At 48.5% G+C, this 26848-nt stretch overlaps 1 protein-coding gene across 1 annotated transcript in view; it reads left to right on the top strand.

Annotated features, from left to right (window-relative positions):
• Positions 1-11407: 11407 nt before the first annotated feature.
• The window catches only part of LOC148474547 (beta-1,3-galactosyltransferase 5-like), a 207533-nt gene continuing 192092 nt past the window's right edge, over positions 11408-26848 (top strand). Inside the window, exon 1 of the mRNA XM_088458438.1 lies at positions 11408-11451. The gene's annotated coding sequence lies outside the window, so the exon portion shown is untranslated. The remainder of the gene's footprint in view (positions 11452-26848) is intronic.

Here is a 26848-nt window from a genome sequence, read left to right on the forward strand (position 1 = left end):
CCTCCTATGTGATAATATTTTTTCGTCTCCTCTCTGGCCCTCCCTCCTATATGATCATCTTCTGTCACCTCCTCTCCAACCCTCCCTCCTCTGTGATCATCTTCTGTCACCTCCCCTCCGGCCCTCCCTCCTCTGTGATCATCTTCTATCACATCCCCTCCGGCCCTCCCTCCTCTCTGATCATCTTCTGTCACCTCCCCTCTAGCCCTCCCTCGTCTGTGATCATCTTCTGTCACCTCCCCTACGGCCCTCCCTCCTCTGTGATCATCTTCTGTCACCTCCCCTCCGGCCCTCCCTCCTATGTGATCATCTTTTTTCATCTCCCCTCTGGCCCTCCCTCCTATGTGATCATCTTCTGTCACCTTCTCTATGGCCCTGCCTACTCTGTGATCATCTTTGTCACCTCCCATCCAGCCCTCCCTCCTCTGTGATCATCTTCTGTCACCTCCATCCTATGTGATCACATTCCGTCACCTCCCCTCTTGCCCTCCATCCTATGTGGTCATCTTCTGTCAACGACCCTCTGGCCCTCCCTCTTATGTGATCATGTTCTGTCACCTCCCCTCTGGCATTACCTCCTCTGTGATCATCTTCTGTCACCTCCCCTCTGGCTCTCCCTCCTCTGTGATCATCTTTGGTCACCTCCCCTATGGCCCTCCCTACTCTGTGATCATCTTCTGTCACCTCTCCTCCGGCCGTACCACCTATGTGATCATAGGTGGTCTCCTCCACTCTGCCTCTCCCTCCTCTGTGATCTTCTTCTGTCACCCCCCATCTGGCTCTCCCTCCTCTGAGATCAACTTCTGTCACCTCCCCTCTGGCCCTCCCTACTCTGTGATCATCTTCTGTCACCCCCCATCTGGCTCTCCCTCCTCTGAGATCAACTTCTGTCACCTCCCCTCCGGCCCTCCCTAATCTGTGATCATCTTCTGTCACCTACCCTCCGGCTCTCGCTCCTCTGTGATTATCTTCTGTCACCTCCCCTCCGGCCTTCACTCCTTTGTGATCAGCTTCTATCACCTCCCCTCCGGCCCTCCCTGCTATGTGATAATTTTCTGTCACCTCCCTTCTGGCCCTCCCTCCTCTGTGACTATCTTCTGTCACCTCCCCTCCGGCTCTCCCTCCTATGTTATCATCTTCTGTCACTTCCCCTCTGGTATTCCCTCTTCTGTGATCATCTTCTGTCACCTTCCCTCTGGCTCTCCCTCCTCTGTGATCATCTTCTGTCACCTCCCCTCTGGCACACCCTCCTCTGTGATCACCTTCTGTCACTTCCCCTCCGATCCTCCCTCCTCTGTGATCATCTTCTGTCACCTCCCGTCTGGCTCTCCCTCCTCTGTGATCACCTTCTGTCACCTCCCCTCCGGTCCTCCCTCCTATGTGATCATCTTTTTTCACCTCCCCTCTGGGCCCCCCTCCTCTGTGATCATCTTCTGTCACCTCCACTATGGCCCTGCCTACTCTGTGATCATCTTTGTCACCTCCCATCCAGCCCTCCCTCCTCTGTGATAATCTTCTGTCACCTCCCTCCTATGTGATCATCTATTTTCAACTCTCCTCCGGCCCTCCCTCCAATGTGATCACATTCTGTCACCTCCCCTCTGGCCCTCCATCCTATGTGATCATCTTCTGTCAACGACCCTCAGGCCCTCCCTCTTATGTGATCATATTCTGTCACCTCCCCTCTGGCATTACCTCCTCTGTGATCATCTTCTGTCACCTCCCTTCTGGCTCTTCCTCCTCTGTGATCATCTTTGGTCTCCTCCCCTCCGGCCCTCCCTACTCTGTGATCATCTTCTGTCACCTCTCCTCCGGCCATACCTCCTATGTGATCATAGGTGGTCTCCTCCACTCTGCCTCTCCCTCCTCTGTGATCATCTTCTGTCACCCCCCATCTGGCTCTCCCTCTTCTGAGATCAACTTCTGTCACCTCCCCTCCGGCCCTCCCTTCTCTGTGATCATCAACTGTCACCCCCCATCTGGCTCTCCCTCCTCTGAGATCAACTTCTGTCACCTCCCCTCCGGCCCTCCCTAATCAGTGATCATCTTCTGTCACCTACCCTCCGGGTCTCCCTCCTCTGTGATCAACTTCTATCACCTCCCCTCCGGCCCTCCCTCCTATGTGATAATTTTCTGTCACCTCCCTTCTGGCCCTCCCTCCTCTGTGATTATCTTCTGTCACCTCCCCTCCGGCTCTCCCTCCTATGTGATCATCTTCTGTCACCTCCCCCCTCGTATTCCCTCTTCTGTGATCATCTTCTGTCACCTTCCCTCTGGCTCTCCCTCCTCTGTGATCATTTCTGTCACCTCCCCTCCGGCCCCCTCTCCTCTGTGATTACCTTCTGTCACTTCCCCTCCGGTCCTCCCTCCTCTGTGATCATCTTCTGTCACCTCCCCTCTGGCTCTCCCTCCTCTGTGATCACCTTCTGTCACCTCCCCTCCGGTCCTCCCTCCTATGTGATCATCTTCTCTCACCTCCCCTCTGGCCTCTCCTCCTCTGTGATCATCTTCTGTCACCTCCCCTCCGGCCCTCCCTCCTATGTCATCATGTTTTTTCACCCCCCCTCTGGCCCTCTCTACTAAGTGATCATTGTTTGTCACTTCCCCTCCGGCCCTCCCTCCTATGTGATCATCTACTGTCACCTACACTCTGGCTCTTCATCCTCTGTGATCATCTCCTGTCACCTCCAATCCAGCTCTCGGTCCTCTTTGATCATCTTCTGTCACCTTGCCTCTGGCTCTCCCATCTCTGTGATCATCTACATTCACCTACCCTCCGGCTCTCCCTCCTCTGTTATAATCGTCTGTCACCTCCCCTCTGGCCCCCCTCCTCTGCGATTACCTTCTGTCACCTCCCCTCTGGCCCTCCCTCCTCTGTGATCATCATCTGTCACCTCCCATCTGGCCCTCCCTCCTCTGTGATCATCTTTTTTCAACCCCCTTCTGGCACTCCATCCTTAGTGATCATCTTCTGTCACCGCCTCTCCGGCTCTCCCTACTCTGTGATCATCTTCTGTCACCTCCCTCCTATGTGATCATCTTTTTTCACCTTCCCTCTGGCCCTCCCTCCTATGTGATCATCTTCTGTCACCTAACCTCCGGCCCTCCCTCCTATGTGATCATCTTCTGTCACCGACCCTCCGGCCCTCCATCCTCTGTTATCATCTTCTGTCACCTCCCCTCTGGCCCTCCTATGTGATCATCTTCTGTCACCTCCCCTCTGGCCCTCCCTCCTCTGTTAGCATCTTTGGTCACCTCCCCTCTGGCCCTCCCTACTATGTGATCATCTTCTGTCACCTCTCCTCCGGCCGTACTTCCTATGTTATCATCTTTGGTCTCCTCCACTCTGGCTCTGCCTCCTCTGTGATCAACTTCTGTCACCTCCCCTATGGCCCTCCCTCCTCTGTAATCATCTTCTGTCACCTCCCCTCTGGCCCTCCCTCCTCTGTGATCATCTTCTGTCACCTCCACTCTGGCCCTCCCTCCTCTGTGATCATTTTCTGTCACCTCCCCTCCGTCGCTCCCTCCTCTGTGATCATCTTCTGTCACCTACCCCTGGCTCTCCTTGCTCTATGATCAACTTATGTCACATCCCCTCCCGCTCTCCCTCCTCTGTGATCATCTCCTTTCAACTTCCCTCTGGCTCTCCCTCCTCTTTGATCATCTTCTGTCACCTCTCGTCTGGCCCTCCCTCCTCTGTGAACTTCTTCTGTCACCTCCCCTCTGGCCTTCCCTCCTCTGTGATCATCTTTGGTCACCTCCTCTCTGGCCCTCCCTCCTCTGTAATTGTCTTATGTCACCTCCGCTCTGATCTTCCCTCCTCTGTGATCATCTACTGTCACCTCCCCTCTGGCTCTACCTACTCTGTGATCATCTTCTGTCTCCTCCCCTCTGGCTCTGCCTTCTCTGTGATCATCTACTATGACCTACCCTCCGGCTCTCCCTCCTCTGTGATCATCTTCTCTCACCTCCTCTCTGGCCTTCCCTCCTCTGTGATAATCTTCTGTCACTTCCCCTCTGGCCCGTCCTCCTCTGTGATCATCTTTGGTCACCTCCCCTCTGGCCCTCCCTACTCTGTGATTATATTCTGTAACCTCTCCTTCTGCCGTACCTCCTATGTGATCATCTGTGGTCTCCTCCACTCTGCCTCTCCCTCCTCTATGATCATCTTCTGTCACCTCCTCTCCAGCCCTCCCTCCTCTGTGATTATCTTCTGTCACCAGTCCTCTGGCCCTCCCTCTTCTGTGATCATCTTCTGTCACCTCTCCTCCGGTCCTCCCTCCTATGTGATCATCTTTGGTTACCTTCCATTCCGGTCATACCTCCTCTGTGATTATTCTCTGTCACCTACCCTCTGGCCCTCCCTCCTCTGTGATCATCTTCTGTCACCTCCGCTCCGGCCTTCCCTCCTCTGTGACAATCTTTTATCACCTCCCCTCCTGCTCTCCCTCCTATGTGATCATCTTCTGTCACCTCCTCTCCAAGCCTCCCTCCTCTGTGATCATCTTCTGTCACCTCCCCTCCAGCCCTCCCTCCTATGTGATCATCTTCTGCTCCTCCCATCCAGCACTCCCTCCTCTGTGATAATCTTCTGTCACGTCCCCTCTGGCTCTCCCTCCTCTGTGATCACCTTCTGTCACCTCCTCTCTGGCCCTCCCTCCTATGTGATCATCTTCTGTCACCTCCCCTCTGGCCCTCCCTCCTATGTGATCATCTTCTGTCACTACCCCTCTGGGCCTCCATCCTCTGTGATCTTCTTCTGTCACCTCCCCTCTGGCCCTCCCTCCTCTGTGATCATCTTCTGTCACCTCCCCTCCGGCCCTCTCTCCTTTGTGATCATCTTCTGTCACCTCCCCTCCGGCCCTCCCTCCTTTGTGATCTTCTTCTGTCACCTCCCTCCGGCCCTCCCTCCTCTGTGATCATCTTCTGTCACCTCCCCACCGGCCCTCCCTTCTCTGTGATCATCTTCTGTCACATCCCCTCTGGCCCCCCCTCCTCTGTGATTATCTTCTGTCACCTCCCCTCCGGCTCTCCCTCCTCTGTTATCAACTTTTTTCACCCCCCTTCCGGCACTACATCATTACTGATCATCTTCTGTCACCTCCTCTCCAGATCTCCCTACTCTGTGATCATCTTCTGTCACCTCCCTCCTATGTGATCATCTTTTTTCACCTTCCCTCTGGCCCTCCCTCCTATGTGATCATCTTCTGTCTCCTACCCTACGGCCCACCCTCCTATGTGATCATCTTCAGTCACCGACCGTCCGGCCCTCCATCCCCTGTTATCGTCTTCTGTCACCTCCCCTCTGGCCCTCTTATATGATCATCTTCTGTCACCTCCCCTCTGGCCCTCCCTCCTCTGTGATCATCTTTGGTCACCTCCCCTCTGGCCCTCCATACTATGTGATCATCTTCTGTCACCTCCACTCTGGCCCTCCCTCCTCTGTGATCATCTTCTGTCAACTCCCCTCCGTCGCTCCCTCCTCTGTGATCAACTTCTGTCACCTCCCCCTTGCTCTCCTTCCTCTATGATCAACTTATGTCACATCCCCTCCTGCTTTCCCTCCTCTGTGATCATCTCCTTTCAACTTCCCTCTAGCTCTCCCTCCTCTGTGATCATCTTCTGTCACCTCCACTCTGGCCCTCCCTCCTCTGTGAACTTCTTCTGTCACCTCCCCTCTGGCCTTCCCTCCTCTGTGATCATCTTTGGTCACCTCCTCTCCAGCCCTCCCTCCTCTGTGATTATCTTCTGTCACCAGTCCTCTGGCCCTCCCTCTTCTGTGATCATCTTCTGTCACCTCTCCTCCGGTCCTCCCTCCTATGTGATCATCTTTGGTTACCTTCCATTCCGGTCACACCTCCTCTGTGATTATTCTCTGTCACCTACCCTCTTGCCCTCCCTCCTCTGTGATCATCTTCTGTCACCTCCGCTCCGGCCTTCCCTCCTCTGTAACAATCTTTTATCACCTCCCCTCCTGCTCTCCCTCCTATGTGATCATCTTCTGTCACCTCCTCTCCAAGCCTCCCTCCTCTGTGATCATCTTCTGTCACCTCCCCTCCAGCCCTCCCTCCTATGTGATCATCTTCTGCTCCTCCCATCCAGCACTCCCTCCTCTGTGATAATCTTCTGTCACGTCCCCTCTGGCTCTCCCTCCTCTGTGATCACCTTCTGTCACCTCCTCTCTGGCCCTCCCTCCTATGTGATCATCTTCTGTCACCTCCCCTCTGGCCCTCCCTCCTATCTGATCATCTTCTGTCACTACCCCTCTGGGCCTCCATCCTCTGTGATCTTCTTCTGTCACCTCCCCTCTGGCCCTCCCTCCTCTGTGATCATCTTCTGTCACCTCCCCTCCGGCCCTCTCTCCTTTGTGATCATCTTCTGTCACCTCCCCTCCGGCCCTCCCTCCTTTGTGATCTTCTTCTGTCACCTCCCCTCCGGCCCTCCCTCCTTTGTGATCTTCTTCTGTCACCTCCCTCCGGCCCTCCCTCCTCTGTGATCATCTTCTGTCACCTCCCCACCGGCCCTCCCTTCTCTGTGATCATCTTCTGTCACATCCCCTCTGGCCCCCCCTCCTCTGTGATTATCTTCTGTCACCTCCCCTCCGGCTCTCCCTCCTCTGTTATCAACTTTTTTCACCCCCCTTCCGGCACTCCATCATTAGTGATCATCTTCTGTCACCGCCTCTCCGGCTCTCCCTACTCTGTGATCATCTTCTGTCACCTCCCTCCTATGTGATCATCTTTTTTCACCTTCCCTCTGGCCCTCCCTCCTATGTGATCATCTTCTGTCTCCTACCCTACGGCCCACCCTCCTATGTGATCATCTTCAGTCACCGACCGTCCGGCCCTCCATCCCCTGTTATCATCTTCTGTCACCTCCCCTCTGGCCCTCCTATATGATCATCTTCTGTCACCTCCCCTCTGGCCCTCCCTCCTCTGTGATCATCTTTGGTCACCTCCCCTCTGGCCCTCCATACTATGTGATCATCTTATGTCATCTCTCCTCTGGCCGTACCACCTATGTTATCATCTTTGGTCTCCTCCACTCTGGCTCTGCCTCCTCTGTGATCAACTTCTGTCACCTCACCTATGGCCCTCCCTCCACTGTAATCATCTTCTGTCACCTCCCCTCTGGCCCTCCTTATTCTGTGATCATCTTCTGTCACCTCCACTCTGGCCCTCCCTCCTCTGTGATCATCTTCTGTCAACTCCCCTCCGTCGCTCCCTCCTCTGTGATCAACTTCTGTCACCTCCCCCTTGCTCTCCTTCCTCTATGATCAACTTATGTCACATCCCCTCCTGCTTTCCCTCCTCTGTGATCATCTCCTTTCAACTTCCCTCTAGCTCTCCCTCCTCTGTGATCATCTTCTGTCACCTCCACTCTGGCCCTCCCTCCTCTGTGAACTTCTTCTGTCACCTCCCCTCTGGCCTTCCCTCCTCTGTGATCATCTTTGGTCACCTTCTCTCCGGCCCTCCCTCCTCTGTAATTGTCTTCTGTCACCTCCCCTCTGGTCTTCCCTCCTCTGTGATCATCTACTGTCACCTCCCCTCCGTCTCTCCCTACTCTGTGATCATCTTCTGTCACCTCCCCTTTGGCTTTGCCTCCTCTGTGATCATCTACTATGACCTACCCTCCGGCTCTCCCTCCTCCGTGATCATCTTCTCTCACCTCCTCTCTGGCCTTCCCTCCTCTGTGATCATCTTCTGTCACCTCCCCTCTGGCCCTCCCTCCTCTGTGATCATCTTTGGTCACCTCCCCTCCAGCCCTCCCTACTCTGTGATTATAATCTGTAACCTCTCCTCCGGCCGTACCTCCTCTGTGATCATCTGTGGTCTCCTCCACTCTGCCTTTCCCTCCTCTATGATCATCTTTCGTCACCATCTCTCCAGCCCTCCCTCCTCTGTGATTATCTTCTGTCACCAGTCCTCTGGCCCTCCCTCTTCTGTGATCATCTTCTGTCACCTCTCCTCCGGTCCTCCCTCTTATGTGATCATCTTTGGTTACCTTCCATTCCGGTCACACCTCCTCTGTGATTATTCTCTGTCACCTACCCTCTGGCCCTCCCTCCTCTGTGATCATCTTCTGTCTCCTCCGCTCCGGCCTTCCCTCCTCTGTGACAATCTTTTATCACCTCCCCTCCTGCTCTCCCTCCTATGTGATCATCTTCTGTCACCTCCTCTCCAACCCTCCCTCCTCTGTGATCATCTTCTGTCACCTCCCCTCTGGCCCTCCCTCCTATGTGATCATCTTCTGCTCCTCCCATCCAGCACTCCCTCCTCTGTGATAATCTTCTGTCACGTCCCCTCTGGCTCTCCCTCCTCTGTGATCACCTTCTGTCACCTCCTCTCTGGCCCTCCCTCCTATGTGATCATCTTTTTTCGCCTCCCCTCCAGCCCTCCCTCCTATGTGATCATCTTCTGTCACCTCCTCTCCAACCCTCCCTTCTCTGTAATCATCTTCTGTCACCTCCCCTCCGGCCCTCCCTCTTCTATGATCATCTTCTGTCACCTCTGCTCCATCCCTCCTTCCTCTTTGATAATCTTCTGTCCCCTCCCCTCCGGCCCTCCCTCCTCTGTGATTATCTTCTGTTACCTCCCCTCTAGCCCTCCCTCCAATGTGATCATCTTCTGTCACCTCCCCTCCGGCCCTCCCTCCTATGTGATCATCTTCTGTCACCTCCCCTCTGGCCCTCCCTCCTCTGTGATCATCTTCTGTCACCTCCCCTCTGGCCCTCCCTCCTCTGTGATCATCTTCTGTCACCTCCTCTCCAACCCTCCGTCTTCTGTGATCATCTTCTGTCACCTCCCCTCCGGCCCTCCCTCCTCTATGATCATCTTCTGTCACCTCCGCTCCATCCCTCCCTCCTCTTTGATAATCTTCTGTCCCCTCCCCTCCGGCCCTCCCTCCTCTGTGATTATCTTCTGTCACCTCCCCTCTAGCCCTCCCTCCTATGTGATCATCTTCTGTCACCTCCCCTCCGGCCCTCCTTCCTATGTGATCATCTTCTGTCACCTCCCCTCTGGCCCTCCCTCCTATGTGATCATCTTCTGTCACTACCCCTCTGACCCTCCCTCCTCTGTGATCATCTTCTGTCACCTCCCCTCCGGCCCTCCCTCCTCTGTGATCATCTTCTGTCACCTCCCCTCCGGCCCTCTCTCCTTTGTGATCATCTTCTGTCACCTCCCCTCCGGCCCTCCCTTCTATGTGATCATCTTCTGTCACCTCCCCTCCGGCTCTCCCTCCTCTGTGATCATCTTCTGTCACCTCCCCTCCGGCCCTCCCTCCTCTGTGATCATCTTCTGTCACCTCCCCTCTGGCCCCCCCTCCTCTGTGATTATCTTCTGTCACCTCCCCTCTGGCCCTCCCTCCTCTGTGATCATCTTCTGTCACCTCCCCTCCAGCCCTCCCTCCTATGTGATCATCTTCTATCACCTCCCCTCCGGCCCTCCCTCCTCTGTGATCATCTTCTGTCACCTCCCCTCCGGCCCTCCCTCCTATGTGATCATCTTCTGTCACCTCCCCTCCGGCCCTCCCTCCTCTGTGATCATCTTATGTCACCTCCCCTTTTCTATCAGAGTGATTACTTTCACTTCTCACCTTTTTTATTCCCTCCTGTCTCTACCCTGTGATCGTCTCTTTGCCCCTCTCCTCTACTTTCTTTTTGTCCTTTGTCACCTTCCCTCTCTGGTGGCACTTTCCTCTCCCCTTTCCTCTTTGTTCCTCTCCATCCCTCTCTCCTCATACTGTTCTTCAATGGGCCTAAAAGTGACTCATCTGAGGTAAAATCCTAAACTTCAATTAAAATGTCTGAGTACTCACATTAATATAGGTGCAATGTGTATTTGCTAAGCAGGAGCATAGCTGAGACGGGAGCTGCCCTTTGGTGTTCCCACTCCAGTGACAGCTGCTTGGGGCAGTAATTGCAGTAATAAGCTGAGCACCCTGTGGAATCTCACTCTAGCATGTTATTCTGTCAATTTAAGTTAAATGATCAGAATATTATAATTCAATCTCCTCTATTGACTTATAATGATTCAAAGGAGCAAAAGTCAGATCCTAGGTGCTATACATAAATAAAGCAGTGTCATAGCAGCTACCCCTTAGTGTCAGATAGTGCATCACCGAAGCATCCTTTTCCCTCAATGCCCAGCATGGCACTGCCACTGTTTGCTATTTTTCTCTTCAGTATTCCCCCACAGGCTGGCCATACCCCACTGGCACAGTTCAGTACAGGGAGGGGCGGGGGGCGCTATGACGTGCACTTTCTCCAGGCGCCATGGTGCCACGCTACTCCTCTGCACGCAGCCTGGAATGCGTTGGAGAGCACTGGACAAAGTACACGTGAAGTATCGCCCCAGCACCGCACTAGCGAGCAGACCGAGCAGATATCTCAGACTGCATTTAGCGGAAGACGGAGCAGACACACATGAGAAGGGAACCAGCCGGCAGCAATTGCAGTGAGGAATGGATGGTACATGGGTGCAGAGAGAAGGTACAGTTTACCCTGGCCTGGGCATCGCCCCTTCCCTCCCTCACAGCTGCTCAGCACACAGCTTGTACTGGGCTGCAGTGCGAGACTGCTCACGGCTGCTGCAGCAGACAGAGCGGTCTCCTATGGCTGTGGGGGGGAGCGATCACACTGATCTCGCCCCCCCCAGCTTAGCGCCGGGATGGGGGGCTTACAGCACCCCCCTCCCCAGCTCGCAGCACAGCTTTGCGGCGCTGCATAAGTGCTTTATTTTATTTTTGTCAAGGGGGCGTGGCCATGCCTCCGTGATTAGGCCACGCCCCCTCCTTTGCCTGGGCCCAGACAGGCTCTCTATGGCCCTGAGAAGGTAAGCAGAGATGGGGATAGCTAGAAATGAATACATGCTGCAGTACCTTCCACTGCTCAGATATTTATATGGCAAAGATCGGAACCCCGGAATACAAGTGTCCACATTTGACAAAAGCGGCTATAATCGTTATTAATGTCACTAACTGGATTTTACTTTACAGGTATTGTGCTACCCATATATCTCATACTGCTCATTAGACACTAACAAGCTGTCACTGCAACACGTCACTATCATCACCTTTTTTGTATACTGTATATAATGTACTTTTTACGAGCGTGCTTTACACTGAATGTGAGGTCTGTTTAAATGCTCAGCTCCAACACACCGAGAAGCGATGACTTACAACGCCGCCACTGTGAATATATCTTCGTGTGTTTTGCAGCTCAGATAATGAAAGCGATAACGATTGCAATTCCCTCCAGATTAAGACACCACCGAAAATAAGGCAAAACCTCTGTGTTACTTTCGTAATAATAATGGAAAAACCTGAACAACTGGATTAGAGCCGTACAAAACATAAACAGAGCATTCTGTACATTACTGTATGTGGGAGGGGGAATGAGAACGCACATACAGTATGGCGACTGACTGCGATGTGTCCGGGATGAGACAGGTAAGTACTTCTACATCAACCAAAGGATTTTGCCTCCTAACAAGACACCGATGATGAGTCCTAAGTATCAGTGGCTGAATGAGCCTGGGTACACCAAACAAACCAATCCGCACTCACTTATCATTCCCTCGTTCCGCTTCCTACAGTTACTGAGTAAAGTTACATTTCCCAATTCAGAGGTTGCGACTGAGATATCCTGTAGGCAAACAAAGGGGGACATTGGATAACAGACGCGCTGGCTAATTACAGTGTAGAACTGACTCTATTACATCTTACCACTGATGATGCTCTATACAGTGTCATTATTGTTGGAATTGATGTGTGTGTAGGTGTTGATATTGCAGAGTTACGTAGGCACACACACAGGAAGGTGACTCAGACTATGAACAGCCCAGTTACTTAATCAGTGATGTTGGTTTATTGATAAATAGTAGATACAGCCGTACTCACTGTTACATGCACACTGGTAATGGATTGAAGCTTGAGAAGAATGGGGTCCTATACGGAATGGGTATGTAATGCCGGCTGTCAGGATGCCTCCTGACAGTATACCGACAGTGGCATCCAGACAGTTGGTATGCCACAGGGGTCAGGTATGTATACTTACCCTCCCCCCTTCTCCCCCTAACCCTCCTTTCTTGTAGCCTAATCCTCCCCAACCCACACCCTAACCCTCCACATTAGTGCCTAAACTTAAGTCTCCCCCTTCATGCCTAAACCTAACCTTCCCCCGTAGTGCCTAACCCTCACCCACTCAATGGTGCCTAACCTTAACCCTCCCACCTAGGGGTGCCTAACCCTAACCTTCCCCTTCAAAACCTAACCCTAACCCCGCTATGCTACCTAAACCTAACCCTCCCACCGATTGGTAATGCTAAGGGCTTCCCGGACTTACCTCGTTTGGCTTGGCATCCTTCGGCATTCTGGCGTCTGGATTAAGATAGTGATGTGCGCGGGTTCAGTTTTACTCGGATTTACTTGGATATGTTCGGATCTCAAAAACGGCATTTTATTGGCTATCGGCTATAGCGTGCTTTGGACAGCCAATAAAATAAATCCGAACTAATTCGAACTTGCGATAATTTTGGTGAAAAGAGCCGAGTACATCCGAGTAAAACCGAATCCGCACATCTCTAGATTAAGATAGGCGTCAGTATTTTGACGCCTATCTTAAGTCCCTTGTCGCGATTCTCCTGTCGGTATTGAGACCGGTGGCATTGCAGTATTGAGACCGGTGGCATTGCAGTATTGAGACCGGTGGCATTGCAGTATTGAGACCGGTGGCATTGCGGCCACTGGTCTCATAACTACATCCCGTCCTATACAGCTCATCAGCCGGTGAGTGTTTGCTGGTAATGGGTAGTGATGCAGGATGCTGGAACAGCTTTATGCAGATATACAGTGGGGTCTCTCACATGGAGCTAAGCAGGAGATTACTGTTTCCCACCATATAATTCTACACATTACTAAGATGGCTGCAGTCACATGTGCTGATCAGGTTAGAGGACAGACCTCCCTGCAGACTCTTTGTCCTAGTGCCCAGCCTGTATGCACAGCGGGGAGAAAGTACAGGAGCGCCCTGCATGCTAACTATTATAATGTAGTTATAATGCACCACAAAGATTCTGCAGCGCAGTAAAAGGGATAAATATAAAAATATAACAGACATACAGGGCACTGGTACAATACACAATAGTTATTCATGGTGTAAGGTACTTTATAGTAACATGGTCAGGGGCACCGAGAGGGGTAGGGAGCGGGCACAAATGACCCGGGCCCGGGCTTGCTGGAGGGGCCCGGTGGGGGCCTGGGTCCAGTACCTCTCCCCCCCTCTTTTATCACAGCAGCCCAGCCCATGCTATTAAGCAGCCACGACAGTCTCCTATGCCTGTGGTGGGAGCAATTAAGCTGATCGCGCCCCCCACTGGTTATGTGCCGGGCTGAGGGGGCTCAGAGCTCCCCCCTCACCAGCGCGCAGTGCCAAAACTGTTCTTTGTTTCTCGAAGAGGGCGTGGCCATGCCTCCCGCGATTAGGCCATGCCCCCTTTACCCTGGCCCTCCATGCCTCTCGGCGGGCCTCAACATGTTAGGTGAGTGACAGGGGCTACAAAATGGCCTAAAGGACAAGTACCAGTAAACAGATAAAAAAGTGAATGGAAGCGATTACAGCCAAATGACATGGCGGGCAGAAGAATTCGCCATAAGACAGGGAAGATACTGTATGAACATAACAGTGAGGAGGAAAGGAGGCAGCCTGAGTAAAACGCATACAGAACCATGGAGCATAGGACATGGAAGGGGGACATTAGGAGGATGAAGAGTGGACAGACGTGTGACATAGGGGTGCCCACCCTACCCAGGAGAGCTTACATTCTAAAGGGAGAGACAGTAAAGCTACAGTAGCTACTGTACACACTGGGCCTGATTCAGACCCAGACGCTATTTGCAGCTCCTTGCTCTCAAAAAGGGTCCGTCTATGCAAAACAAGCGCTCGCTCTTTGCGGTGTAAGTACACCTCTATGTCTTAGCAGGCGAGGGCTTATTGCGCTCGCAATTGTTTAAAGATGCCCCCTTGCCACTCGCAACAAACGTCATCTCTGGGAAATGTAGAATTAATCGGGACCATCGGGAGCCAATGGAGCTGCTCACAGCACTTAAGGTAGACCTAGGCTCCCGCAAGTAGTGCGAGTAGTTCATGGAAAAATCATCCAAGTCACATGTTCAATGATGCTACTTTGCTAATTATGCACAGCCTTTAAACTCTGGCCCTGATTCAGAGTCAGACGCTCTGAAAGAGCGCTCGCTCTAAATTAAGGGATTTTTTTTTTTGGAGCGGCCTACTGGCTGCTTTCATAGCTGTGGGTGACCTGATGGTCTTGACCATCGTGACCAACGGGCTTGCGACGTGACCCTTGTGGTAGGGTCTCGTGGCCACAAGCCCCAGAGAGCTTCTGGCTCTAATAGAGCTGGAAGCTCTCTCACTGACATCACTGGTGATGTCAGTGGGGCCGCCCACAAACAGCAGGCATTCAAATGGGAACACCTCCGTTTGTGAAGCCACCCCCACGCCATGTCTCCAAAACGGTGCGAGCTGTCGGTGCGAGACCCGGAAGAAACAGAGCACCCGCCGCTAGCCTGATCTCGTGCATGCGCACGTCGGATACAGCTATGGCGTGCGCATGCGCAGTGGCCTAACATCGACCCACTCGTGAGTGCATAGCACTTGCAAGCGGGTCTGAATCAGGCCCTCTGTTCTGACGGTCGGGCTTGCCTGTGTTCGCAACACCACTCCCCCGTTCACAAGCACCTGCCCCTATTACCACCCACAAACGGCGCTATCTGTCACTCAAAGTAGTGGCCAGACTGTTTACTACGAGCGGATGATTTCACATCGCAGATGCTTGTTTGTGCACGCGCACTGCAACTTATACGCAGTTGTGCGACCATCACAGCTTAGCATCCGTGTCTGAATCAGGCCCACTGTCCCAACTTTTTGACCTGGACGACTTCGCTTGCAGGAAGGTCCCGATTTCTTTGCTATATACTTTAATATTTTTTTTGAAAAATCGGATGATTTCTCGTGGAATCAGATCTCCCCACTCACTACTGCATTGTTACACATGGGGGCATGGCTCATGGGGGTGCTTTTTCCAACAGGACAGGTCTGAAAAAAAGGAGGGGGCTATTTTTGTGTCAGGTGATAGGTAAAGAATAGTCTTTTCCAGCCTATCTATAGACCAGGCTGTCACTATTTTAAATAACATTAAAAGGAGGAGACAATGTGGGTGGCCGAACACTGCTGGCCCCAGGAATGGCTGTTACATGGGGATTCCCATATGCCTTTGTTCAGCAAATTCTCGATTTTGGCCCTGATGACATTAGATATCATCTCAGGATGAGTGATGAATACTTTGTGGAGTTGTCACACCAGTGGCAATCACAGGATTTCATAAATGCTTAATGTTAGAGTGAGTGTGGCCAGTCAATGAAGAGGGCAGAATTAGTACTTAACCAGCTTTAATAAGCATCATACAAAGTGTATTGTGTGTAATAATTCCAGCATATACAGAATCACAGTAAGCCATTATATGCGGCCATAGGGCCATCCTGCCTGAGCTGAATGTTTTCATTTTAGATGTAGGCACCATTCCAGACTATTATAGCAAGTCCGGGAGTCTGGGAGCAGCAGAAGAACCTAGCACTGTGTATGTACATATTGGGCTCTATAACAGTGCATCTCTATCAGTGCATGTTTCCCAGATCTCCTAGTTGGTGCACAGGTTATTTATTACTGTCTGATACATATTAAAAGGTTCACAGGTGGTGCTAATTATTTAATTTGTGATACTGAGAACGTGCAGCGCTAGTAACAATCTATTATTTCTATTGTGGTCACGGTGTTGGCTGGGGCCGGGGGGGAGGGTTCCAGGCAGAGGGAAGCCCCCCTGCATTTGCCTATGCACTCCATACCTAAAATAACAAGACACTTACCAAGGACCAGCCATCACTTGCATCTTTAAGGGGTCTATTTACTAAGCAGCGTTAGGAGACAGAGTGATAAGTGATAAGTTACCAGCCAATCAGCTCCTAACTGCCATCTCACAGGCTGTGTTTGAAAAATTACAGTTGGGAGCTGATTGGCTGGTCCCTTATCACTTCTCACTCTGTCTCCTAACACTGCTTAGTAACTAGACCCCTATGGCTTTTGGTGACTGGGAGGTGTCTTGAAGATTTGAAACCTACCTGTGCTTATATCTCCTCAATCTGTGGGACTCATAATCCCAGAGGCCTGTGTTGCTCTATTTGCTGCACTGAGACAAGTTTATTATAAGGTAATGTAAGTAACACATGATGCAATAATGACTGTACACATTGTTTCCAAACATACACTTTCAGGGACAAAATAACTGCAACTTCAATTCAATCACATGAACGTTATCAAGATATCACAGTAAACACAAAGCAACTGGTTATTGCATTGAATTATAAGTGCACATGTTTAGTAAATAGAAACAAACAGCCATTTATCACTGATAAGTATAACTGTCCCCAGGAGCCTGCGGGGAAGGTGACGGTGCACGGCGCCTTGGGTGCTGTATGGGTGGTGGGTATGTCCTCATTGCCAGTGCAGGTGCCCTAGGCAAAAGCTACACAACTCCCCATCCCCCAATATACAGTAGTAGTTGTATTTATCCGATGAGGGCCATTTATGTTATGTAATATTATATATGTACTGTATATTAACAAGCAATGTATAATATAATATATATATATATATATATATAGTGATATGATCGGGGTAGGGGGGTCCCTCTCCTGGGGTAGATGGACACCTCCTTACACACAGCAGCCAGGAAACAACACTCCAGTCATGGGTCTTCGTGCAAGCTGGTGGGCACCAGTTTTTATTGTGCAACACCAGCAATCAAATAAACAAAACATAAAATAAACCCTCTAACTAGACAGTAGGTTCCCTCACTAACAGCACTAAAATAAGTTCACGTCCACAGTACCTTCAGGTTTGTAGCAAACAGTGTCTCAGAGCAAGCTGACCCGTGGGCCTGCTCTCCCAGGTGTGAGACACTCAGCCACAACTAAACCCAGCTTATCACAGTCATTTCCAGGTGCAAGCCCTAATGAGCCTACTACCAGGCTGAAAGGCCTGTGGATGGAGCCCTCCTTCTCCTCACATCCACACCCCCAGGACCCATTCTGACTTTTCACCAAAGCTGATAATTCTAGCCTGTTTTCCAAACAAACTTCTCCTGGGGGCTTTAAAACACACAGGTCAGGAATCTAGGACACACATAGTAGCCATACCAAACTTTCCCAGTGCTTCTATCACAATATATATATTTATATATATATATATACATATATATATATATATATAGATATACAATATTGCATAAAATACATACTACATGCTGATTACACAGTCCACTGTCTGCAGGCAGGCTATTGTTTGCTAATATATATATATATATATATATATATATATACACACAGCAGGTAAAATAAGTATTGAACACATCCACATTTTCCTCAGTAAATATGTATGTAATGGGGCTATTGTAATGAAATTTTAATGAAATGTCAGTAACAACCCATGCAATCCACACATGCAAAGAAATCAAACCATAGATGTCCGTAAATTAATTTATGTGTAATAATGTGAACTGACACAGGGAAAAGTATTGAACACGCTTACTGAAATTTATTTAATACTTTGCACAAAAGCCTTTGTTGGTAATGACAGCTATAAGATGCCTCCTGTATGGAGTGAGTAGACGCATGCATTGCTCTGGTGTGATTTTGGCCCATTCTTCCACACAAACAGTTTTCAAATCTTGAAGGTTCCGTGGTCTCTTCTATGAACTCTGGGGATGATTCAGACCCGCTCGCTAGGATGCGATTGCTCGTAGCTGGCATATATTTGCAATCTGCGCATGCGTATGTATCGCAATGCACGTGCGCAAACCACTGTGAAAGATCGGGAAGCACTCGCTCGCCCAGCATAGACAGCCCAGTTGAATGAGTGAACAGGGGAGTGGAGGTATGAACGCAGACGTGCCTGAGTGTTTCAACTAGAGATGAGCGGGTTCAGATCTCAGAGATCCGAACCCACCCGAATTTTAAGATCCGGGGCGAGAACCGAACATGCGTTCAGTTCCCCCGCCGGCCCCGGATCTCAAACCGAGGCAAACCATAGAGACGAAATCTCGCGGCTGTGTTGTCTGCTGTGTCCATCTGGGCTGGTGCTGATCCATCTGGGCTGGTGCTGATCCATCTGGGCTGGTGCTGATCATTCTGGGCTGGTGCTGTGCTGTCTGCTGCATTCATCTGGGCTGGTGCTGATCCATCTGGGCTGGTGCTGTCTGTTGCGTTCATCTGGGATGGTGCTGATCCATCTGGGCTGGTGTTGTGCTGTCTGCAGTGTCCATCTGGGCCCAAGTACTGGACCCCCCCAAAAAAATATATATATATATTGTCAATTTATTTTCTGTGTGTGTGTGCATGTTAGGCTTAGCCGCACAAGATACAGCAAGTTGCAACCTAGTGCTGCCTGACTCCAGTCGTCATCAATCGGTGCTCCGGGCCCAAGTTCTGGACCTGAAAAAAAAAATAAAGTGTCTTTTTTTGTGTAATATTTGTCTATGTGTGTTCGTGTTAGGCTAAGCCACACAAGATACAGCAAGTCTGCAACGCAACCTAGTGCTGCCCGACTCAAGTCTTCATCAATCGGTGCTCCGGGCCCAAGTTGTGGACCGACAAAAAAATAAAACATAGTGAATTTTTCGGTAACATTTTTGTCTGTGTGCGTGAATTTTGAAACCACACCTTGGCTACACTATTGGTGCTTGTGACACTGCTTCAAGACAGCAGAAAATATGGAGGGCTGTCACATGACAGGAAGGCAAAGAACCACATGTTTTTAGCTGCCACCAGCAGTGCAAGGCCGTCATCTTCCTCAACCTCAACCTCTAGGAAGGCCCATGCCCCAGGGCTTAAGTCACGCCATCAATTTGGTAAAGCTACTTTTACTGAAGTTAAGAAAAAAAAATTGAAAGGAAATTGCCTTTAGATAAACAAAAAATTGCCAATATGCCATTCACTACATGAAGTGGCAAGGAAAGGATAAGGCCTTGGCCTTTCTTTATGAAGACTGCTGGTTCTGATTCTGATAGCCCTTTTGCTTGTAGTAGTAGTGGTGGTGGTACCATAAAAATTGAAAGTTGTTAAGATGAGTAAGACAGCTTAGGAAAAACCAACTGTGAGCCCTGAGATATCGAAATTACAAATCCCAGAGGAGAGTGCAAGTGTGTCCGCGGTTGCCATGTGTGATCCAGACCTAAATACTAGTGTACTGGAGGAGCTTCCAAGTTCCAACAGTTGTGTTCCCTCTGTAAATGTGGGGAAGGGCAATCAACATCTTGCAGACGTAGTCATCGAGGATGCTTCTGTGGAATTGCACATGGAGGAGGAGGATATTTTGGTAGTTGAAGGCGCTAAGGATGATGAGGATGTTGATGATGAAGATGTTGGTGATGAGGGTGTTGATGCCGAGGATGTCCTTTGTGTAAGCAAGGCAACAGTTGTTGCCCATGAATTGAAAAAGCCAAAGACCATTGTTGTCATGCCAGGGCAAAAGGCAAAAAAATCTACTTCTCACATGTGGAATTATTTCCACCCCAATCCGGACAACAGTTGTCAAGCCATATGTAACCATTGCCAAGCAAAAGTGAGTAGAGGGAGGGACCTAAACAACCTAGGAACCTTCTCCTTGTTACGCCACTTGGAGCGCATTCATCAAATATCAAAGTGTATGTCACCAAGTTCCAAGACTCAAAATATAACAAGTCCAGTGTTCCTTCTCTGTGGGATCCAAGCGCCTTCGATCTCCAATACCAACACCTGCATCGTCAACATACTCATTCGTCATTGGGAGTAGTCCTACTGCATCCAATGTTGTTTTTCGAAGCATGATTGACTCCTCTCCTATCCGTGATTCCTCAGAAGGATCCTTGATGATTACGGCTGTTGCTTTGAGTGGATCTTCATCCCAGTAGGGGTCCAGGAGGAAGACTACTTGTAGCATATCCTCCAAAACACAATTAACTGTCAAACAATCATTTGCAAGGGCAAACAAGTATGACAGCAATCACCTATTTGCAAAGAGGATTACTGATGCCATAACAGCTATGCTGCTATTAAATGGGCATCCAGTATCCGCCATTACCATTACTGCAGTGGGTTTTCAACAGGTAATTGAGGTCCTGTGTCCTCACTACCAGATCCCTTCTAGATTCCACTTCGCTAGAACAGCAATTCTAAGTCTGTACAAGGACATTAAAAAAAAAACTTATTAATGTCCTCAGAAATGCCATTGTACCCACTGTCCACTTGACCACTGATATGTGGACAAGTAAGACAGGACAAACTAAGGATTACATGACTGTGACAGCTCACTGGTAGGTGTATTGCAAAAACAGCAACAGCAGCAGCAACATCATGTACCAAAAGACAGCTGATACAGAGGCAGGCTACTTTTTGTATAACTGTTTTTTTCCTTTTCCATTATGTGCTGGTTGGGGCATTGCTGCCTGACATTTTAAATTAATGTTATGGTTGGTTTAGGAACCAATGATTTGTTTTTAAATTAATTTATTATCAATTTTACAGCCAGGGACTGCACCAATGGCTTTATTTTTATTAATTATTCAGCCAGGGGCTGCACCCAATTATTATTTTTTTAATTAATTTATTATCAATTTTATAGCCAGGGGCTGCACCAATGAATTTATTTTTATTATTAATTATTCAGCCCGGGTTGCACCAATTAATTGTTTTTAAATAATTTATTATCAATTTTACAGCCAGGGGCTGCACCAATGAATTTCCTTTTATTAATTATTCAGCCAGGAGCTGCACCCATTGAATTGTTTTTTAATTAATTAATTATCAATTTTATAGCCAGGGGTTGCACCAATGAATTTATTTTTATTATTAATTATTCAGCCAGGGGCTGCACCCATTGAGTTGCTTTTTAATTTATTTATTATCAGTTTTACAGCCAGGGGCTGCACCAACTATCAACTATCAATTATTCAATCCTCAAAGGTATCCCAACCATCATCTTTGCACAGTCCTTAACTCTATTAATAATTATATCAATCAGTTTTGGCCCTTTAACAATATGAAAAAAATCAATATTGTGAGCTGTGAGGGGGTCAAAATTGACTGGAACGAGTGGAAATAAATGTTATTGAGATTATTACTGTAGGAACAAAAAAAGGCCCAAATTATGTGATATTAGCTGTTTTCTTATTTTTTTAGAAAAAATCCAGATCCAAAACCAAAACACGATAACAAAACATGGAGGTGAGGTTTTGGCAAAACCAACTCAGATCCAAAACCTGGTTAGATCCAGATCCAAAACCAAAACCAAAACAAGGGGTCAGCGCACATCTCTAGTTTCAACGCCGTTTCAGAGGCGTGCCTAATTTACAAGCTGCGTCATTGTACAAGTCACCTGGTTGTATTCCACAATGAAGGGATCGCAGTGCTTGCGGCAAAGCATAGTCAACCTCAAGCGCTGCGAGCACATCTGATGGTGCTCGATGTACCAATGTTTTCATGCACTTCCAGGAGATGACGTGCACAAGTGGGCGTCTTATGAATGGCTGGAGGGTGTCTGCATACACAAAGTGATCGCATGCCAAGATATAGTGAGCATGCTAATGCCTTGGCGTATGATCGCCTGCCTTGTTGGGCGTGCATTACATATGCATACGCAGGGAGCGAGCGACCGCATCTAGCGAGTGGGTCTGAATGAGCTCCTATGATCTTTAGTTCTTTCCATAGATTTTCAATTGGATGCAAGTCAGGTGATTGGCTGGGCCATTCTAGCAACTTTATTTTCTTTCTCTGAAACCAATTGAGAGTGTCCTTGGCTGTGTGTTTGGGATCATTGTCTTGTTGAAATGTCCACCCTCGTTTCATCTTCAGCATCATGGTAGAAGGCAGCAGATTTTTATCAAGAATGTCTCGGTACATTTTTCCATTCATCCTTCCTTCAATCACATGAAGTATGCCAGTACCATATGCTGAAAAACAGCCACACACCATGATGTTCCCACCTCCAAACCTCACTGTTGGCAGAGGCAACCTGGGCCAGGGGGCAGGGTGCCATGTGCCCCCCGAGCCGCAGAACCATGTGGGCCGTGGGCAGTCCGCGTCTCTGTGACATAGCTGCCTGCACAGCGCATGTAGCGCTGACCGGACGGAGTTTGGTTAGTGCTACACAGTGACTGACAAACACACAGCCGCCGGCGCCGGCAGCTGTGTGTTTGTTTTAAGTAGCAGCCAATGAGAGTCTGTCAGACTCTCATTAGCTGCTGCTGCGCCCACTGCAGGAGCCGCTCCATCTTCTGGCTCCTGCAGTGGGTAATTGGAGAGACGTCATGATGTCTCTCCCATAATGCAGAGTGGGCTGGCCTGGGAGGACAGACGGAGGAGCAGATGGCGGCAGAGGGATCGGGGATTCAGGTAAGTGTTTTTTTTTATTATGTGCTTCTACTGGGGGGGTACTACAAGGGGGGAGATCACTATTGGGGGCCCTACAAGAGGGGAGATCACTACTGGGGGCACTACAAGTGGGGTACCACTACTGGGGGCCCTACAAGAGGGGAGACCACTACTGGGGGCACTACAAGGTGGGGGACTACTACTGGGGGCACTATAAGGGTGAGATCACTACTGGGGGCTCTACATGGGGGGATTACTACCGGGGGCACTACAAGGGTGGACTACTACTAGGGGCACTACAAGGGGAGGGGACTACTACTAGGGGTACTGCATTGGGGGCGGGGACTACTACTAGGGGCACTGCATAGGGGAGGGGACTACCACTGCGGGCACTGCATTGGGGGACCACTCCTGGGGGCTCTATATAAAGGGCAATACTGGGGGTACTGCTTAGGGGAAACACTACAATTGGGGTCACTATTTAAGGGGCACTGCATAAGGGTTACCACTACTGGGGACACTGCATTGGGGGTGGACTGCTGCTGGGGGCACTGTATAAGGGGCACTGCATAGGGGGAGTCCTCTCCTGGGGCACAGGGAGTTACTGCATATGGGCACCACTACAGGGGGCTGCACCTAATCTTTATTTTTACTTTACATTAAATCCCATATGGACCTGTCTCCTCCCTGGAACACTTGAGGGGGGGACGCTGTAGCACGCACGTGCTCTGGGCACCGTGGCTACATGCTACTCCTCTGCCAAGGCCACCTGCATGTATTTGCCACCAGGTTAAAAGTTGCCAGTCAGCCCCAGACTGTTGGTATGGTGTTTTTGGGGAGATGTGCAGTGCCATTTCTCCTCCAAATATGGTGCGTATTATGGCATCCAAAGAGTTCCATTTTGGTCACATCTGACCAGACTATATTCTCCCAGTATTTCACAGGCTTGTCCAAATGTTGTGCAACAAACTTTAAACGAGCTTCAACATGCTTTTTCTTCAGCAATAGTCTTGGGTGGTGAGCGTGCATACAGGCCATGGTGGTTGGTGCATTACTTGTTTTCTTTGAAACAATTGTACCTGCTAATTCCAGGTCTTTCTGAAGCTCTTTATAAGTAGTCCTTGGCTCTTGGACAACTCTTCTGATAATTCTTTTCACTCATCTGTCAGAAATCTTGCGAGGAGCACCTGGTCATGGCCAGTTTATGGTGATATTATGTTCTTTCCACTTCCGGATTATGGCCCCAACACTGCTCACTAGGACATTCAGAAGTTTAGAAATCCTTCCATAACCAATGCCATCAGTATTTTTTGCAACAATAAGGTTACAAAGGAGTTGAGAGAGCTCTTTGCTTTTACCCATCATGAGATGTTTCTTGTGACACCTTGGTAATGACACCTTTTTATAGGCCATCAGTTGGGACTGAAACAGTTTATATTAATTTGCACTGACAAGGGGCAGGATTGCTTTCTAATTACTGATAGATTTCAGCTGGTGTCTTGGCTTTCCATGCCTTTTTGCACCTACCTTTTTTCCTGTGTCATTTCACATTATTACACATAGCTTAATTTATAGACATCTATGGTTTGATTTCTTTTCACGTGTGGATTGCATGGGTTGTTGCTGACATTTGGTGAAAATTTCATTATAATATTATAATAGCCCTATTACAAATATATTTACTAAGACAAATGTTAATGTATTCAATACTTATATTACCCGCTGTATATAAATATATATATATAGCTCAGAGTATGCGCATAAAAAATGCACTGTATTGTGAACAATAAATCTCACTTTAGTCCAGCAATAAAACTGAAAATGTCAGTATCCAATTTTCTTTAAAAAACACCAGGTTCTAATCCATTTGTATAAGGACCGCAGCTCTCCTTTAACACAAGACCGGATTCCAGGTCAAACAATCTGTCAAAATACAATGGAAAGAGAGCGCTCCATGGTGCAAATAAAAAACACTTTTTAATAACACACAGATAGGTTGCAAGCACTCATCAACTATGGTGCCGCTCGTACCATATAAAAAACAGTGTGGTCTGGTTACCACATGGTGTAAACATAGATACTCCACCGGACAATCTCCAACTGGCGTCCCAGGATCCGTCTGGTTCACATACCCTGCCGCTAGACGCTGGCAACAGGCCGCCACTGGTCACAACACGTCAGTCCTGGACACGCTGCCAGGGAAGCCGGGGATCAGTTCTGTGCGTGTCACAAAGCCCCGCTCTAACGCGTTTCGTCATAGACTTCATCAGAGGGCTGGGCTTTGTGACGCAGTAAGCTCATTCATAAACGGCAGGCTGGCCAATCAGTGTGGAAATATACATCCACACCCTTATCAACACTGGAACGATCGTGTCTGGTGTATATTACAAAGAGGATTTTTTTGGAGACTGTCACTCAGTACTAGCCCACACTTATCTTACATTAAAAACCATCTTTTTGTTTTTACAAACAATATTGATATACAGCAATCAATATAAACAAATACATAATTTTTCTACACAAGATCAATACTTAAAAAGACATGGAATTAAAAGAATTAGAAGAATTAAAAATCAGGAGACATCAAAAAACAAAGAGAGGAATACCAGCTAATACATTATACATTCATTTAAACATCTCTTATAAAGGGAGTTATTTCTGTTCCCTCATTGAGACCCTTTGGTATCAGGGTAACTAGAGGCAAAATCCAATTTGTCTCTCTTTTTATTAGATCTCTGTCCCGGTCACCACCACGATTATTAATGTTCATTTCAAGATATCAAGATTACTACTATGATGATCCTGATAATGTCTTGGAAGACTATGATTCATTAATTTATTTTTAATATTTTGCATATGTTCCAGGATCCAAATTTTAAGGACCCTTTTCGTTTTCCCTATATACCTATACCCACAAGGGCAAGTGATCATAAATATTACAAACATGGAGTTACAATTAATGAAGCTTCTAATTGGATATTCGTTCGTCGATTCTTTACCACAAAAGGTTTTGGCACCCCGTTCAGCTAGCTTACATACCTTGCAACTATGACATGTAAAAAACCCTTTTAGATCTCCAAAAGGATTTTTATGATACCAACAGGTTTATGAATTGGATATAATTTACTTTTAGACACATATGACTTGATATGGTACGAGCGGTACCATAGTTGATGAGTGCTTGCAACCTATCTGTGTGTTATTAAAAGTATTTTTTATTGCACCATGGAGTGCTCTCTTTCTATTGTATTTTCTATTGCAGAGATTTAGTGGAACAGGGTGTTATACACAAGGCCACCTTGGGGGTTGTTCATGCAGTTCACCGACTGCAAACTGGTCAGCTCCAAAAGTATGCAGGGAAAGACCTGCACTGCTGCTCACAGTGCACGAGTTGCCTGGCACTGAAGAAGCCCACCCTCTACCCTATCGATTCCTGCCTGTCTATACCTTCTAAAATTGTCACTATTTAGCGTTATGAGTCGTACAAGAAATAAATGGTTTCAGACTTTGAGTGTGGTTCCAAAGCACAAACAGCTATTATTCAATATAAAAACAGATGGTTACAGGCTGTGATCTAAATACAATTAGCGCAAATAAATTATACAGACCCAAGGTACAGTTGTTACATATGCACGTGCTCTGGTCCCAGATACCGGCATCAAAGTAGAAACCTCCGTCAGCAGCAAAGCAAGACTGGCATCTAGGTTTAGAGAGCTCACATATATATTCTTACAGAGATAGGCAATACAATAGAACAGTTTGGCATGATTCCATTGGTTCTTCTTCCTGGTTCTTCTGTTACAGTATAGTTCATAGGTCAGTTCGTATGGACACAATCCAGCCTCCAACAGCCCGTTGTGTCCTTTTTCCCGCTGCATAATAAATCTAAGCTGTCTACATTACAGAGTACATTTTAATGTTTAACTCTCTGTAGTCCATAGTTTGCAGACACATGTTGCAATCTTCTCACCGATGGTGCCGGAAAGACACAGTGGATCAGTACAACATCAAACACGGTCTGCTTACCATGCACTAAACCTTAGATATCAAATTACATTTATTTCACAGCATTAATAGTACTGAATAAACCTTGAATATTACACTTTAATGCTAGGGAACCTTTTTATGTAAGTGTGCAGTGTGTAAGTATTGGGGAATTGAGAAAAGATGCTAGTTAGCATTGTGCAACTACATGTTTGTGGAGTACACCATGGTACGTGTTTTGCAGGGTTGATCATTTTATATGTTTTAGTGACTGTCTGTATTTATATGGTGAGGACTTTTAACTTCTTTCTATTCCATGGGAATCGCACAACGCTAAATAATAGCATTCGCCGTATGTACTTATAATGGCCAAGATTCACTAAAA

This window comes from Taudactylus pleione, unplaced genomic scaffold (assembly GCF_031769625.1).
Source record: "Taudactylus pleione unplaced genomic scaffold, aTauple2 ptg000833l, whole genome shotgun sequence".
In the NCBI taxonomy this organism is placed as follows: Eukaryota; Metazoa; Chordata; class Amphibia; order Anura; family Myobatrachidae; genus Taudactylus; species Taudactylus pleione.